The sequence below is a fragment of the Manis javanica genome, chromosome 2 (assembly GCF_040802235.1).
Source record: "Manis javanica isolate MJ-LG chromosome 2, MJ_LKY, whole genome shotgun sequence".
NCBI lineage: Eukaryota > Metazoa > Chordata > Mammalia > Pholidota > Manidae > Manis > Manis javanica.
Window position 1 is genome coordinate 224552495 of NC_133157.1, and position 15829 is coordinate 224568323.

General features: G+C 51.2%; 1 protein-coding gene and 2 long non-coding RNA genes across 5 annotated transcripts in view; 2 read left to right on the top strand and 1 right to left on the bottom strand.

Moving 5' to 3' along the window:
* Positions 1–7226, top strand: LOC118973354 (uncharacterized). Its single transcript, XR_012128620.1, has 3 exons — positions 1–3113; positions 6197–6355; positions 6750–7226. It is a non-coding gene; the product is annotated as an uncharacterized lncRNA (long non-coding RNA).
* Positions 1–15829, top strand: part of TRAPPC9 (trafficking protein particle complex subunit 9) — a 588199-nt gene that overhangs the window by 142 nt on the left and 572228 nt on the right. The window lies entirely within an intron of this gene.
* Positions 11699–15031, bottom strand: LOC118973353 (uncharacterized). Its single transcript, XR_005062632.2, has 2 exons — positions 14257–15031; positions 11699–13511 (listed from the first exon to the last, which is right to left on the bottom strand). It is a non-coding gene; the product is annotated as an uncharacterized lncRNA (long non-coding RNA).

Sequence of the window (15829 nt, forward strand, 5' to 3'; positions counted from 1 at the left end):
GGTCCCACCAGGGGGCGAGGAAGGCCTCAGCCTCGGGCTTGTCACTCACTGCGAGGGTGCCGTCCCTTCCCGGCCCGGGACTGCAGACCCAGCGGGGAGCAAAAGCAGCGCTGTACGGGTGCCCGCCTCCTGCGGAGGGAGCACAAAATAATGCGCGGATGTGACCGTGATACACACCGTGAAGGAAAGGAAAGCAGCATGGTGACGCCACAGAGAAACTGAGCTAGTTTAACCAGGTGGAGGGCAGACGGCTGGGCGATGCGGGGCAGCAGGAGGCGCTTTCCTGGGAGAAGGAATCTCAAACGCAAAGCCCCGAGCCTGGGCCTGTCGGGAAGCCCCAGACGACCACTCTGTGGAGCCGCTGTGCTAGATGAGGACGGGCAGGTAGCCAGGGGCTGGGTCTTCTCGGTTCTTATTCCAAGAAAAATGGGAAAAGGTCGAAAGGGATCAGAGGGATGATGGGATATGGCTTCAGTTTTAAAAGGATCCTCTCGTTGCTGATTGCGTATAGGCCGGGAGAAACGGTAAAAGTTGTATGGTAAAAAAAAAGAGAGCAGGTAGAAGGTGCCTGCGAGTGATGAGTAGGTTGTCGTGTGGCCGGGCAGGCCAGCGTTGGTAGGAAGTAGCCAGAGGCCAGGTCGGGTTAGGGCCTGCGGACCGCGGACCTCTTTCCAAAGGAGCTGGGAGGCCCTGGGAAGAGTAAGGAGATCTCACTAGGTTTTACAAGGAATAGTCCAGTTCGTGGAGCGGCCAGAGTGGAGGCGGGCCGAGAGCACGGTCGGATCGCTGTTACTGGGGCCCAGAGAGGCTGTGTCGGAGATCTGGGAAGTATTAGATGTGGGATCTAATTTGAAGATAGAGCCAACAGGACTTGCTAATGTGATGTGCAGCAGGAGTGAAAGAATGATGGTGACATTCACTGAGATGGGGGACAGCTGGAGGAGCAAATTTGCAAGAGATGAGGTTTGGAGAAAGCTAAGTTTCAGTCCCCTGTCAAACACTAATGGCAGTGTTGAGCGGACAGTTGGATATCCCAGCCTAGAATTCAGGCTGGAGCGGTGAATTTAGAAACCAGCATTGCCCAGGTGGTAGTAAAAACCGTGGACCTGAATGAATGCATCTAGAAGGAGAATGTAGATTAAAGGAGACTGGGAAGAAGTAGCCGTTGAGCAAGAGATTCTGTTGAGGTTTCTCTCAGCAGCCCCTCTAACAGTCGGTGGCAGGTCGGCTCCAAGCCAGGGGCAGAGCCACCGTCCTGATCTCTGGGTGGCATCTCCTTCCCCTTTCGCTTCAGAGCTTCCTCCCCCTCGTGTTCCTGCAGCTTCTCTAACACCCGTCAAGTCCATTCTTGGCATTAAATGCCTCTCTGAAGTAACTAAAGAAGTTTCTGCTCTCCTTACTGAACATCGAAACGCGTACTTAGGCCTCGGAGATGGACCCACAAAAATGGGACTCTGGGGCTGGTTCACAGAGATGACCGCACTGGCAAAACAGCTACTTAAATTATCTCCTGCTGTCGCCTGGATGTAGTGCTCATTGAAGGCATGGCGGCCGGAAGTGACCGTCATGGCGGGAATGGACCCTTATGGGGGAGGCTGGCTTCTGACTATTGGAGAGAGGTCAGAAACAAAATTGAAAGCTGGGACTTTAAACTTGCAGATCTAGCTTGATAAAGATGCACCACAGCACCCCACCTCCCGAATGACCCCAAGCGATTTCTTATCTTTTGTAGCCTCAGGGCTGATAGGGCCAAAGGTCACAGCCACCCACTTTGAGCCTGTCTGGTGAATGACTGCAAAGCAGAGCTCACAGCTTCCCCGGGTCTTCCCTTTGAGGGTGGGCTGCTGCACGGGAAGAGCTGGGCCCTGAGGCCTAGAATAGGGATAGATGAGACGTGGCCCCACAGCCTCCCAGCCTCCGTCTGCCTGAGGTGATCACTCTGCTTGAAGAGTCCTCCTGAGGAGCTCACTTGAGGTACTTATCTGGCAAGGCAGCAGTTGGAGTCCCGCCCTGCATGCCCCCAGGGAACAACTGCAGAGTCGGGCCTAGGAGATGTTCGCACAGTGAGAGGCTTGCAGGATGTTCATGCATTTTTATCAACAGAAACTTGGGAAGTGTCTGAGCATGGATTCTAATAGTGTCAGTCAGTCCAGGTGGACAAGCAAGATGTTGGATGGGGCTAAGTTTGTCAATGCAGTTGACTGACCAGAGATGCTAGATTCAGTGTGTCAGTTCCAACAGCTAGAAATGGCTGATTTGGTTTGTTTAGCTAGCAGTTTGACTGATGGTCCAGGAACTTAGAACAGGATTAGAGACTTAAAGACAAAAACGTCTGAGGAAAGAGTTTGTGGATGAACTCATCAGAATGGGGAGAGATGTGAGGGGATGTGTAGTCCAAGTGAATGCTTACCAAAGGGCACCTTCTGCCCAGGAGGTCTTTAAATAAACCAGTGGCAGGATGCCCCGCTTGTATATGTCAGTTGGCCTCTGTGCTTGCTAGATAGGGCTTTTGTACAGTGTCCATGGCCACTTCTGGAGCTGATTACAGCAAGGGTGTCATCAGGGTCCCAGGATCTTCCAGTCTGCTTTGTTACTCTTGGCATGTTGGTTTTAAACTTTCCCTTACTGCCTCATGGTTCCAGAATGGCTGCTGCTGTTCCAGATTTCATAACTGCATTAAACAGGAACAAGAGGAAAGAGCAATATGCAAAAGGTTCTTTCATCATTAAGTCACAAACTTTGTCTTTTTACGGAGGAAGGGGAGATCTCCATAGCAGTCTTCCCCTTACATCTCATTTGTCAGAACTGGGTCACTAGCTCACCCTGAGAACAATCACTGGCCAAAGGGAATGAGACTACTAGGATTGCTTGATGCCAATTAAGGTTTGTTCCTTGGGGCTGTCTTCCTGAAAGCAATGGATATCTAATCCCTATGGACAAAAATTGAGGGGGTGACAGGTGAGGTTTAAGGCAGGGAATGATTGTAAATTAGACAGTAACCAATATCTGACAAAGTTGCCAACATTTACGGTTTTGGAGAGTTCACTTATAAATCTAACTTGCAGAGTGGGAAGGTGAGACAACACGTGTCCAGCACTGGCCGTCCTCTTCAGGTGAGCTGTGTGCTCTTGGGCTTGCCGCTCTTATCCCTCGCCCATCAGCCTCCCCAATTTCCGCTGTCCCCTGAGCCCCTTGAGCATTTGAGTTTGTGACCCTTGACTTAGGCTTTGTTTTAGAGTGATCTGTGTGCTTATATGTTTCTCCCACTGGGTGAACACAGTGTTTGGCATGTAAGTTATAAATTATAAATAAGACGGGAATGTGGGGAGAATAGCCCATCCTAATAAGCCAAGCGACCATATGCATGAGAAGAGCGGTAAAGGATTCACCATCAGAGAGACCTCACCTCTGCTACTTACCAGTGTTCCCAGGCCGATTCTCAGTTTCCTCATCTGTAAAATGAGGGTATAGTATCTGCTCCCCAGCATCATCGAGACGCTTACATGGGCTCATGCTGTAAATCCCCAGGCAAAAATCATAGAAATTCCTGTCCCTTCTCTAGGAAGGAGTAATAACCTCAACTGAGAAGAATTTGGGATGGAATTAGGAAGGAAGATTTTTCAGAGCTGAGGCTACATCTTACTAGCTCTGCATGGCTAGAAGTGCTTAATAAATATTCAGTAATGATTATTTAGCTTGGTAGAATGTAATTATATAAATTGTAAAAATATAATTACGCCAGGCTGTCATTACAGATAATGGCCTGAATACAGGGATAATGATGGGCAAACCAGAGCCCACCATCACGGTGGCTGCCAACAGGCAGGTGAACTTGTGGTGCTGCAGCGGGTGGGAGTGGGGGGTGGAAAGGCTGGCATCAGGGGGCGAGGGATGCGAGGGAGCAATCTGAGCCAAAGGGAGAGTTGGCAGGAGCCAGACTACAGGGCTTTGTGGTCGAGGATAGGATAGTGGGCACTTACTGGAGAGTTTTCAGCAGGAGAGTGACAAGAGCTGGTATTTTATTTAAAAATAAATTGTTTTTTGTCATGGCCAAATAAATATACACAACATAAAATTCACCTTTTAAGCCATTTTTAAGTGTATGGTTCAGTAGCATAAGCACATTCACAGTGTTGTGCAGCCATCACCACCATCCATCTCCAGAGCTTTTCATCCTCCCAAACTGAACCTGTATCTATTAAATAATAACTCCCCACCCCCCCTGCCCACCACCCCTGGCACCCACATAACTACTTTGTCTCTCTGAACTTCACTGCTCTAGGCCCCTCATACAAGTAGAATTATACAGTATGTGTCCTTCTGTGACTGGCTTGTTTCATTTAACATAATGTCCTCCAGACCCAGCCATGTTGCAGCACGTGTCAGAGTTCCCTTCCTCCGAAGGCTGTTTTCAGAGTGTCCCTTGTGTGGCCAGACCACGTTTTGTTTATCCATCTGCCTGTCAAGGGGCACTTGGCCCGCTTCTGCCTTGTGACTGTCACGAATGGTGCTGTTACGAACACAGGTGTCCAAATATCTGTTTGAGTCCCTGCTTTCAACTCCTTTGGGTATATGCCCAGGAGTGAAATTGCTAGACCATATGATAATTCCATGTCATTTTTTGAGGAGCTGCCATACCGCTTTCTACAGGGGCTGCACCATTTCAATGTTCCCACAAGCAGTGTGAACATGCCAGTGTTCCCACACCCAGGTCAATACTTATTTTCTGCTTTTTTGATAATAGACATCCTAGTGGGTGTGAAGTCGCACCTTGCTGAGCTTCGGGTCTGCACATCCCTGGTGACATACCGTGTATATTTCCATAGGCCCACTGGCCACCTGTATGTCTTCTGTGGAAAAATGTCAAAGTCCTCGCTCATTTTTTAATCAGTTGTCTATTTTTTGGTGGTTGAGTTATAGAGTTCTTTATTCTGGGTGTCGACCTCTTCCCACGTACGTGATCTGGACATGTTTTCCCCCTTTCCTGCCCCACCCGGTCACTCTGCTGACGGTGCCCTTCGGCGCACACACATTTTTCAGTTCCGTGCCCAACATACCTACTTTGTTCTTTTGTTGCTCTGCTTTTATCCAAGAAATCGTCGCCATGTGTGTTTTTCCCTGTGTTTTCTTCTGAGAGTTTTAGTTTCAGCTCTCATTTCATGTCTTAGGCGAGGTGAGCCCAGTGGCACTCTTTTGCAGGTGGATATTCAGTTTTCCCAGTACCATTCGTTGAAAAGACTGTTCTTGCACCATTGAGTCGTCTTGACATCCTTGCCAAGTATCATTTGCCTATATATGCTGGCAGCTTATTTCTGGCCTCCATATTCTGTTCCTCTGCTCTGTATGTTGGTCTTCATGCCAGGACCACGCTGTGTTGATTCCTGCAGCTTTGTAGTAAGTTTTGAAGTGAAGAAGTGTGAGACCTCCAACTTTGTTCTTTTTTGGCTGTATTGAGTCCCTTGGGATTCCGTATGATATTTGGGATGTATTCTATTTCTGCAAAGAACATCATTGGCTGATATGTGATTTTAAATTGGGGGCCTGGTAAGCATAGAAGGAGGCCTATTTGGAGACAGTTCAGACAAGAACTGATGGTTCTTCTGAATGGCTGGGTAGCATAGGCTACAGAGACCCCTGGAGGGATTTGGAAACTGTTTGGGTAGGGAGATCAGTAGGATTTAGTGATGGGTTGGACGTGGGTGAGGAGGAAATGAGGAATCTAGAACAGCTCCTCAGGTGTGGCTCGGGGCAGATGGTGGTACCCATTGCTGAGATGGGGAGAACAGGAACAGGTTTGGGAATGAGGGTGTCAAGAGGCAGGCAGTCCGAGATGGCTGGGAGAGAGCAGGTGGCAAGCAAAGTCAGCTAGGCCGCGGACACCCAAGCATGGAACACGGTGGGGGCTGCAGGGCTGGGGAAGAGCTGCAAGTGTCAGCACCAGAGGGGCGGCCTGTGCAGCCCTGAGACGGCTGCGGCAGTTGAGGAAGGCGAGTAGCTGGAGCAGGGGCCCGATTTGCCGCTGGGATCGTGTAGGCGTCACTCTCATTCACTTGGGGTTGGTGACCCCCAAGCTCCCGTGCAGCCCTCTTGTGGCTCCGCGCTGTCCACCAGCACCCCATGTCTCCCTCCTTCACCCCTCTCCTCCCTGAGAGCTTTCCTGACCGCCTCAGCCTCTGCACCTCCTTCTCCTCTCCAGGCCGCATGCCAGCCCTGCTGTGGGGGCCTTGTCTGTGTAGCTGAGGCTGTAGGAGCTTGCAGAGCCCTTGAAGACAGGGAACTTGTTTCATTCATCTTTGTTTTCCCAGTGCCCAGTATGGAGCCTGGACCATGGGCCTCTGGATGGAGAGATTAAGGGGTAATTTTTAAATTATTTTTTAATTAATGTTCTAATTTCTGTACCCTGGCCATGTATTATTTGTATAATTATCAAAAATAACAGAAGACTCTAAAAACAGAGAGGTGGAAGTGTAATAAATAAGGATTTGGAGATGATAACAGAATGACCAAAGCTAAGTGCATTCACTCATACATTCCATAATAATTGATGTGGCACCCACGGCGGGCAACCCTTTAACGGGAGCGGGAGCTGCGCTCTGTGCGAGAAGAGGTTGGCTGAGGGGCCCCTGGTGGCAGAGCGCGCCCCGGCTGCCCTCGCGCTGCTGCTGGTTAGCCTGCATGGTGCAGCGACTTTGGAAAACAGGTTGGTGGGTCTTAAGAATGTAAACATATTCTTACATGTGACCCAGCAGGTCCACTCATGATATTTACCCCAAGAAACAAATGAATATGTCCATACAGAAGATTGTCCCCGAATGTCCATATCAGCTTGCATCGTGGCTAAAATGGAAACAACCCAAATGCCCGGGAACAGATGAACAAATTGTGACACATCTGCACAATGGCATTCACAGTAAAAAGAGAACTGCTGATACACCCAGTAATCTGGTGAAGCATTATGCTAAGTAAAAGAAGCCAGACCCAGAGGAGTGCATACTGCGTGACTCCATTTATATGAAATTCCAGATCAAGCAATACTAACTTGCTATGACAGAAGGCAGATCCTCGGTTGCCTGCCGGGCTGGGCCTGGGGCTGGGGCTGACTGCAGGGGCATGGTGGGAATGTTCTGTATCTGGGGAGATGGAAATGTTTGGTACCTTGATTGTGATGGTTAGTTACAAGGGTGTAATGTTTGTCACAACTCATTAAACTGTACACTTAAAACGGATGCCTTTTGTTGTATGAAATTAGATCACAATGAAGTTGATTTTTTAAAAAAGAAAATGGCACAGCTCCTGCTCTTACAGAGCCAGCAGGGATGAGATGTGATGCAAGCAATGAGAGAAATGCATGCGGAGTCGCAAACTGAAGCTGTGCAGGGCTCGGCGGGGTCTCTGAGAAACCAGGGCCCAAGGTCGCCTGGGAGGTAAAGCCTGACCAGGGACTGAGTGCCACTGTCAGCATCATTACGAATAACTTTTGTTATTACCAAGGCACTGTTTCCTGTGCATGGAGAAACGAGAGTAAGAAGACAGGTAGAAGGAAGGAGAGAAGGGCTAAGCCCCCCGCCAACCCTGCCTACCCAGCGCTTTGTCGGGAGGTACACCCCCAGGCCCTTCCTGCTGAGCTGGGCCTTAGAGGCTGAGCAGGTGTCACTGGCCCCACGCGGCAGGCCCTGTGGCTGAAAGGAGCAGCCTGTCTAGGTGGAGGGTGAAGGCAACCCAGTCAGTTGATCAAACTAGGACTTGGGCTACCCAACGCCGTCTGAGTTAGCCATGCTGGAGGGAGGCTGGGCCACAGCCATAGCTACAGCTGTGGCTACGGCTGCCCGGAGGGAATGGCCAGGACCCAGAGTCCTGATGGGGGCCGGTGGGGTGGAGGTGGAAGGGGCTCAGGACCCAGCTGTGACGTGGGAGCTGTACCTCTGTGCCCGTGGCCCCACACCCTCAGGTATACAGAATTGAGCTGTCCATTCACAAACCACATTACTAATTCTGCCTGTCAGTGATTAGGCTTAGCAACGGTCAGTGGGAATCAGGCCCAGGGCATTCCTGTGCTGCCCACTCAGCCAGACACCTCTCCAGGAGAGCCCACTGAGTGTCACCTGTGTCCTTCACGCCCCCGTAGGCTTTCCCTGCAGGGGGGCGGGGGCATCGCAGTGAGACCTGTGTCTCTCATCAGCACCTGGCACTTCCCCGGGTGCCTTCTGAGTTGGCTTCTCCTGAAATCCCTCACTGTGTTAACTATCGTTACGGGGACATTTGTTTGAAACATTACTTCAGATTAAGGCAAAGGAATCCCAAGAGAGACTTGCTTACAAAAAAAAAGAACTTGCTTAAAGGACCTCTTTTTAAAAAAAAAAGGATTCCCCCAAATGCTAAACATCTTGTCACCTAACGAATGTACGCTGAATCGGTGTGCTTTCTAGGCAAACCAGCCACCCCCAGGTGAGCAGCAGGCTGGAAGCCATGGGCTTGAGGCATGGTGTTCTGTGGGGTCTGTAGCCCTGGGAGCCCAGAGTGCGCCTGGGCACCCTTCAGTAAGGAGCGCATGGTGCTGCCCCTTCCCGCAGATCGGCCCCCACCCCAGCTCCAGGGACCTGCTCTCAGCCCAGGAGAGAGGCGTGTGCTAAGCCCAGGCCTGGGTGCCTCACAGCACAGGGCCCTTGGGGACCCCCTGCTCCTCTAGGCCCTCTGTCCATCCTGCCTTTGCTGGCCCCCACATGACCTCCAGGGGCGTTGTCACCACGGCGCGCCTGGGGGCTCAGTCTCATTCCCCAGCTGGGCCTGCTGGTCTGTGTAGTGCCGGCAAGTTGCTCTGGCTCTGGGCCCCTTCCCAGCCCTGAAGGAAGATCAGATCCAGTTGGTGGCTGGCGTGAGGACCTCGCAAGCCGACGTGAAGATCGCCCGCCCAGTGCGAGGCCCGGGACATGCAGCAGTCTGTCCATCTATCCACTCCTGGATTTTGCCCTTTGACGAAGCTACTGCCTGTCTGCCTGTGGTTTGCACAGAAGGTCCTGGTTCCCACATTTGAACCACAGTGATTATTAACAACCCCCTTTTCACTCTCAAAAGTGTCCCAGCTTGGATGACAGATGATGTTATTTGTCATGGCCTACAGCTGGGAGCCTACAGCTGGCAGTGGGCTGGCACCCCACAGTAACGGATGGGCAGGAGGGGTCCCAGGCCGGTGTCCACTCAACGTTCCTGGTACGTTTCAGGTCTTGGCTGGTTTGCCTAGAAAGCACACCGATTCAGCGTACGTTCGTTAGGTGACAAGATGTTTAGCATTTGGGGGAATCCTTTTTTTTTTAAAGAGGTCCTTTAAGCAAGTTCTTTTTTTTGTAAGCAAGTCTCTCTTGGGATTCCTTTGCCTTAATCTGAAGTAATGTTTCAAACAAATGTCCCCGTAACGATAGTTAACACAGTGAGGGATTTCAGGAGAAGCCAACTCAGAGCAGGGAAGGCACCGCCACCCCCTTAGAGTCCAGGAAGGGCCACTGTGATGTTTCGAGCACCTGTGTCCCCGGGCTTCACCTTCCCTCAGGGTCGGTGGGAATGCCAGCCACCCGCCTCACCTTGGTCTGCAGTCCTGTTGGCTCAGTGTGGTCACCCTGGTGGGAGCTCCTGCTGATCAGAAACTCTAGCGGTGATTTTCAGTGAGTTTGACTAAAAGATGGGAGATGAAGCAGCAATTTATGAATGTGGCTGGTTTGGCAGGGCTCACACCCGTGCCGACGTGCTAGGTGTGGCAGCGCGCACCTAAGGCCTCGGCCCCGGAACAGCCTCTGGGATGTCTTCAGGAAACCATCTGAAATTTGGGAAAAGCATTATGCACAGAGATATTCATAACATCACAGAGATGTTACTTGTGACAGTAAAAGTGGCAATGATCCAGCTGTTCACGGATAGGTTGTGTACTGTGGACAGCCCTGATGGGGTAGTCACGAAAAGCGAGATGCACACGCACAGCACGAGGCACAGTTGTCCTGCCCTCCACCACCTCCTGTCATTGGTCTGGTTGGATTTGGGGGTGGGGCTGACGGAAGGAGAGAATGGGGTTATAATGTCAGAAATAAAAACTTCACAAAACGGTTTTGATAATGATGTTTATACATAACTTGCAGCATCATGGAAAATGCTTTTGTTAAATGGACAGCAGGCTGTGAAGTTGTATGCACACCATGATTGCAACCATATTCACTGCAAACGGGTTAGAAAAAGTCTGAACAAGCCTTGGGAAATAATTTTGTATGGGAATCTCAAGTTTCTGCATGAGTTCCACATAAAATAGTAAAGAATCAACAATATATATTAAAACAAAGTGTCTTTAAACAGAAACACACATAAAACATTTATTGTCCAGGTGATGAAAATGTTGTGGTTAGGGGCTTGCAGGAACCTAGCGCTACATGTCCCGGAGGAGCAATGGTTCAGTTTTCGTGAAGTCAGTGTTTGCAGTGACTTTGAAAACTATCACTGAAAATCTGTATCAACTGTATTAATAGCAAACAGAAGCAAAAAGTGCTTTTGTGGTGAGAAGGCTGTCCTTAATCCCAGAGCCTTCAGTCCAGCTGTGACTGGTGTCCTTTTGTGCAGCGGTGAGGTCTGGGTCCTGCTGATCGCATGTCAGAACCACTCTCCCATCCTGCGTTGCCCACGCCCTGCCATTTCCTTGGGAGCATTCCCTAGCTTTGTTGATCTCAGCTGCCTCACCCATAGAGAGAATAACGCATGCTTGACAGACAGTTGTGTGACCCCTGCCCTCGTGCCTAGTGCCTGCTTTGTGCTCAGTTGATGTTCCACCTCTCTCTGTGCTAAACAGTGATGCTCCATTAGCCCTCTTACTCCATCCATAATGGGGTTCAGTGGGCCACCCTGCCACAAGCCCCTCCCCACCATTGCAGAAAGTTTGGGAAATAAAATATTTTCCCGTATTCCTTCACCATTCCAACCCCGTGATTTTCATGTTTGTGAATTCCCTCCCAAGTGTTTACCACATGCAGATCTGTTTATGCATCGCATCCTTGCTTTTTGTCCAATCTGGCATCCTGAATTTTCATTTAATATTAAAGTATTTCTCCTGTTCTTTTTAATGATTGTTTACTCTTCCTCAGACTAATAGAAGGAAATACATTTAATTGCTAGCAGTTGTGGTGTTAGAGCAGCACAATTATAGAATATTTTTCTTCTTCCCTTTGTTTTTAGATTTCTTGCAATACATTTTAAGATTTAAAATATGCTCAAATGTCAACCCTCACTCGTTGATGTATTAAACTCTTACTCATCCTGTCTCAGCACTCCTGGCCGATGTCACATTTGAAGAAAACACTTGTAATCCCTTCCAGGAGTGCACACTGGATATTTTCAATCTGAAGGGCAATAAGCATGGTCTAAATTCTACTTATGCTAAGAGAGGGAAAGTATTCTGAAAATTCAGTAGCTTGAGGTAGAATTTTATCCCCATTCCTTTCCTGATGCATTTAACAAATACAAGGCCACACTTAAGTTCTGGAAGGCAGGGACCATTTCTTGTGTGCCTGATACCAGGGCTAGCACATAGTAGGTGCTCAGTAAACATTTGGAGAGAGAGAGAGAGTATTTCACTTAAGATTCACACTGTGTTTGGGGGAAGGAATTTAAGGCTCATTCAGAGTTCGTTTCTTTCAAGGGCTCCAAGTAGACATCAGAAAAATAAGGCTTTAAAGTTGTTGAAAAAATTTATTTCAATCAACAGGTTAAAAATGCCACAGCCACAGTGCTAGAGAAATTCTTCTCCAAGTGCACTAAGTTGTCCTGACCAGGGCTGCTTTCAGAGACCATCTCCTCCCATCGTATGGAATGAACCGTGTGCTTTTTAATGAGAAATCCCTTCTCATTGAGACAGAACACAGGGCTCTAGCTTAGCTCTCAGTTTTCCATGGGAATACGCTTTTTTGAGGATTCTCTCCTGAATCTATATTGAAGATATCAACTAAAGTAGATTCATTTCAGAAGTGAAAAAATAAGAGCATAAATTCACCTGGACCAGGCTCTGGAGGGCTGCAGCCCCTGCTGCCCCGGGAGTGTGCAGAACGCCTCGGTATCTGGAGATGCCTCCACAGATAGGTTGGTGTGCCTGCTAGCTCTTCACACTGTAGGTAGGCTGAATTATGGCCCCTAAAGATACCCCCAGCCTAATCCCAGGAATGTGTGACTATGTTAGGTTACATGGTAAAGGGGAATTAAAGTTGCAGATTAAGTTAGAGCTGCGAATCAATAGACTTTAACATTGGGAGATTATCCTCTTATCTCATGTGCCAATGTCATCACAAGGGCCTTTAGAAGTGGAAGGGGCCTTAGAGTCATCCAGTTCATGAAGACAGAAAGTAGAATGGTGTTTGCCAGGGACTAATGTGAGCTAAGGCGAAGGAGGTGTGTGGAGCTAGTGTTTAATGAGTAGAGTGTTTGAGGTTTGCAAGGTGATGGTGATAATAGTTGTACAACAATGTGAATGTACTTAGTGCCGCTGAACTGTACACTTAGAAATGGTTATATCCTAAAAACTACTGAATTGTGCACTTTAAAATGGTCAATTTTACTTATGTGAATTAGATCTCAAAAAAAAAAAAAAAGGGATGTAAGATAGAACAACCCCTTTTCCCTGCCTCTGGGCTTGATATATAAGGGTGCAATGCCTGGAGCTACTGCAACCATCTTGCAGCCAGGAGAGACACTGGACACATGCAGAGTGCAGCCATGCACAAAGGTGGAGACTCCTGGACTCTTGATGACAGTGATGAGCCCCTGAAATAACTGACCTAACTTCTGACTTCTTGTAATGTGACCTATCAACATCCTGATTGTTGAAGCCATTCAATGGGTTTTCCTGTTCCTTGCAGCCAAGGGCATCCCTCCACAGAGTCCCGAGCACACTGTGCGCTCTCCAGGGATCACTCCTGCCCGAGGAGCAGGTCTCATTCCCACTGGCCTGGAGGAAGAGGCGTGCCCTCCACACTTTTCTCCAGCTGCGTCTTCTCCTCTGGTGCTCCCCACCTGCCGCAGCTTCTCCACCCAGCCTGTGGTCTCGAGGTGTACTGCCTCCGTGGCTGTCCTCTCTGGCCCCTCCACGTGGCTCTCCCCCTGCAGCACTGACCCCAGGGCATCAGTTGACCAAGTGTCCCTCTGTGCCCTCCCAGGGAGCCAGTCCCAGGCCTGATTCATCAGGCTTCCTCGCAGAGCCCTACACAGGCCCTGGCATCTAGTAGGCCCTCAGGAATTGCTTACTGAGTTGATCAAAGAGGTGAGAGCGGCTTAGAGTGCACGTGATGGGATGAATCGGCCCCTGCTGGCAGGTGGGTAGGAGTCCAGCAGCAGCGAGAGCACCTTCCACGTGCTGCCTGGGCGGAGCTCCTGCCATGCCAGAAGGCGTCTAATCTTCACAACTGGCCGAGGAGGTAAGCACTGCGGTCTCCCTCTTACAGATGCAGAAGGGAGGCTCAGCCAGATGAACTCCCACTCCCAAGGTCCCACAGCTGCTGGGGGGACAAGCTGGGGTTCAGACAGAGACCTGACTCGGAGGTACAGTAACAGCGACAACCACCTTTACAGAGTCGCCACGTGCGCCAAGCACCAAGCTGACTCTAACTCTCCCGACAGCTCTGCTAGGGGGGATTGTTATTAGCTCCATTGTATAGATCAGGAAACTGAGGTCCAAAGGGAGACAGTCCACAGCCGAGCCCGGCAATGGAAGCTGGTGGCCAGCTCCAGACTCCCTGCTTCCCCACCCAAAGCACAGCTTGGCACAGAGGCTCACAGTGCCTCCTGGGCATCAGCAAGGCCAGGTGTGTGTGACCAGGACATTGGGCAGAGGAAAAACGGAGCTGGCCGGCAGACAGCCGTGACAAGGTGTTGACTAATCCCAGCCCCTGTGGGCTGTGCAGTGAGTCAGACACCATCTTGAATACTCTGGTACTAACTGTAGGCTCACATCGCACCCTCTGGTCTCTGACACCTGGCAGACCTGCGTTCTGCCTGTCCCCGGCTGTGTGACCATGGGCTCCGACGTGCCTTCTCTGGGCCGCAGCCCCCCAGAACGTCAGCAGAGGGTGCTGTGTGCACAAAGGTGCTGTGAGGGTCACGGTCACTGGGAGCAGCCTTTAACAGGCTCCCTAAACAGTGGCTGTAGTCCCCTCACTGAGTACGCTCCTCCCCGCAGGGCTGGGGGCTTCTCCCTCCCTGCGGTGCCCGGAGATGCCCATGCCCCAGCCCCTGGGCTACCTTGCACGGCAAAAGGGACTTGGCAGATGTGGCCAGTTAGCAGCCTTGAACTGGGAGATGATCCAGGTTACCCAGGCGGGCCCGGTGTAAGCACAGGACCCCCTAGAAGAGGAAGGGGGGGAGGGAGGCAGAGTCGGTCAGGGAGGCGACAACAGAAAAGGCAGGAGAGACTCGCCGTGTGCCGGGGGCTGACGCGGGCGTCCGGCCTTGAGAGCGGAGGGCCGTGGCCGCTGGGGGTGGCAGGCAAGGAAGCGGGGCCTCAGTCCTGTACCTGCAGGAGCCGAGTTCCACCAACAACTCCAAAGCGCCAGGAAAACGGCTTCCCCAGGAGCGCGGGGCGTCATACTGCACAACTGGGAGGTCACTGGCGTCGCGCTGAGCCTCCGACCCTGTGCCGCCCGACGGCAGCCACAGACAGCGACCACGCTCCCGCTCCCGGGGACGAGCGCTCCGTCCTCACCGCAGCTCCACGGGCGCTGGGCGCCCAGCGCGGCTCCCTGAACCGGGGTGCGCGATCATTTCCCACAGTCTCTGGGCAGAACATGGGCCGGATGGTGGAGCCTCAAAAAGACCAAGCTTACTAGGTAGGCTCTGGGCCCAAATACAGCGCTGGATATGAGTGTACTTGTTAAAAAAAAAAAAGCCAAGTGCTGACCCACTTTTTCCTGACTGCTCTGGCTCAGGCATGTTCCTCTGAAAGGAAATTTATTTCCAGTACATGCTGTTCCCCAGGCTGACATCACTCTCCTCAATTGGAAGAAATACTTAGGAGAGCTCTCAGGGGCTGGCGTCCAACGCCTGATAATGGAGTAAAAGGTCCGCCAGAAACCGCCGTGTTTGTTTTAACTGCGTCAGCCTGGCGGTGGTGTGGCCGGGAGTTTGGCCAGAGTTAGCATCTCCAGCCAGGAGGAATGCTGTGTGGTGTTGGGTCGCCAGCACCCCAGTCCTCTGTGCAAACCCTGGCAGGCCACAGAGGCAGCACAGCCTGGCTTACAGAGGTGGACACCCATGCTCCGAGGCCGGAGCGTGCGCCCTGGAAGACTGCGCCTTCCGAGGGCTGCGAGTCTCTGAGCAGGGCCCGCTTGGCCCAGGGTGGCTCTGTCGATGCACGTGGAGACCTGCGCCAGCCCTGGGACACGGAGATGCCCGGGTGAGTCAGGGAGAGCGCGCGGGCTGTGGAGCCAACCAGCCTCTGCTTACACCCTGGCTCCCCGCTTACTGCCTGGGGGCCTTGCAAGGAGCCTCAGCCACCCGGCCTGTGAACGGGCATTGCAGGCATTCCTATGGCCACTGTAACAAATCACCACAAACTCAGTTGCTTAAATGACACTATTAAAGTTCTGGAAGACAGAAGTCCTGAAGTCACAGTGTCATCAGGGCTGTGTTCCTTTTGGAGGTCCGAAGGGAGACTCCGTTCCTCGCTTTTCTCAGCTTCTAGGGGCACCTGCCTTCCCTGGCTTGTGGCCCCTTACCATCTGCAAAGCCAGCAGCCATCAGGCCTTCAAGTCCCTTGGGTGGTGTCTACCGCTGTCAGCACGCCTTTGTCTCTGACCCTCTTGCCTTTTACAAGGAC